A 2,500-nucleotide genomic window follows, 5' to 3' on the forward strand; every position below is an offset into this window, starting at 1 on the left:
TGGATGGATGGATGGATGGATGGATGGATGGATGGATGGATGGATGGATGGATGGATGGATGGATGGATGGATGGATGGATGGATGGATGGATGGATGGATGGATGGATGGATGGATGGATGGATGGATGGATGGATGGATGGATGGATGGATGGATGGATGGATGGATGGATGGATGGATGGATGGATGGATGGATGGATGGATGGATGGATGGATGGATGGATGGATGGATGGATGGATGGATGGATGGATGGATGGATGGATGGATGGATGGATGGATGGATGGATGGATGGATGGATGGATGGATGGATGGATGGATGGATGGATGGATGGATGGATGGATGGATGGATGGATGGATGGATGGATGGATGGATGGATGGATGGATGGATGGATGGATGGATGGATGGATGGATGGATGGATGGATGGATGGATGGATGGATGGATGGATGGATGGATGGATGGATGGATGGATGGATGGATGGATGGATGGATGGATGGATGGATGGATGGATGGATGGATGGATGGATGGATGGATGGATGGATGGATGGATGGATGGATGGATGGATGGATGGATGGATGGATGGATGGATGGATGGATGGATGGATGGATGGATGGATGGATGGATGGATGGATGGATGGATGGATGGATGGATGGATGGATGGATGGATGGATGGATGGATGGATGGATGGATGGATGGATGGATGGATGGATGGATGGATGGATGGATGGATGGATGGATGGATGGATGGATGGATGGATGGATGGATGGATGGATGGATGGATGGATGGATGGATGGATGGATGGATGGATGGATGGATGGATGGATGGATGGATGGATGGATGGATGGATGGATGGATGGATGGATGGATGGATGGATGGATGGATGGATGGATGGATGGATGGATGGATGGATGGATGGATGGATGGATGGATGGATGGATGGATGGATGGATGGATGGATGGATGGATGGATGGATGGATGGATGGATGGATGGATGGATGGATGGATGGATGGATGGATGGATGGATGGATGGATGGATGGATGGATGGATGGATGGATGGATGGATGGATGGATGGATGGATGGATGGATGGATGGATGGATGGATGGATGGATGGATGGATGGATGGATGGATGGATGGATGGATGGATGGATGGATGGATGGATGGATGGATGGATGGATGGATGGATGGATGGATGGATGGATGGATGGATGGATGGATGGATGGATGGATGGATGGATGGATGGATGGATGGATGGATGGATGGATGGATGGATGGATGGATGGATGGATGGATGGATGGATGGATGGATGGATGGATGGATGGATGGATGGATGGATGGATGGATGGATGGATGGATGGATGGATGGATGGATGGATGGATGGATGGATGGATGGATGGATGGATGGATGGATGGATGGATGGATGGATGGATGGATGGATGGATGGATGGATGGATGGATGGATGGATGGATGGATGGATGGATGGATGGATGGATGGATGGATGGATGGATGGATGGATGGATGGATGGATGGATGGATGGATGGATGGATGGATGGATGGATGGATGGATGGATGGATGGATGGATGGATGGATGGATGGATGGATGGATGGATGGATGGATGGATGGATGGATGGATGGATGGATGGATGGATGGATGGATGGATGGATGGATGGATGGATGGATGGATGGATGGATGGATGGATGGATGGATGGATGGATGGATGGATGGATGGATGGATGGATGGATGGATGGATGGATGGATGGATGGATGGATGGATGGATGGATGGATGGATGGATGGATGGATGGATGGATGGATGGATGGATGGATGGATGGATGGATGGATGGATGGATGGATGGATGGATGGATGGATGGATGGATGGATGGATGGATGGATGGATGGATGGATGGATGGATGGATGGATGGATGGATGGATGGATGGATGGATGGATGGATGGATGGATGGATGGATGGATGGATGGATGGATGGATGGATGGATGGATGGATGGATGGATGGATGGATGGATGGATGGATGGATGGATGGATGGATGGATGGATGGATGGATGGATGGATGGATGGATGGATGGATGGATGGATGGATGGATGGATGGATGGATGGATGGATGGATGGATGGATGGATGGATGGATGGATGGATGGATGGATGGATGGATGGATGGATGGATGGATGGATGGATGGATGGATGGATGGATGGATGGATGGATGGATGGATGGATGGATGGATGGATGGATGGATGGATGGATGGATGGATGGATGGATGGATGGATGGATGGATGGATGGATGGATGGATGGATGGATGGATGGATGGATGGATGGATGGATGGATGGATGGATGGATGGATGGATGGATGGATGGATGGATGGATGGATGGATGGATGGATGGATGGATGGATGGATGGATGGATGGATGGATGGATGGATGGATGGATGGATGGATGGATGGA

This window comes from Amblyomma mixtum, chromosome 4 (genome assembly GCF_055824585.1).
Source record: "Amblyomma mixtum isolate Tamu chromosome 4, ASM5582458v1, whole genome shotgun sequence".
Taxonomy (NCBI): domain Eukaryota; kingdom Metazoa; phylum Arthropoda; class Arachnida; order Ixodida; family Ixodidae; genus Amblyomma; species Amblyomma mixtum.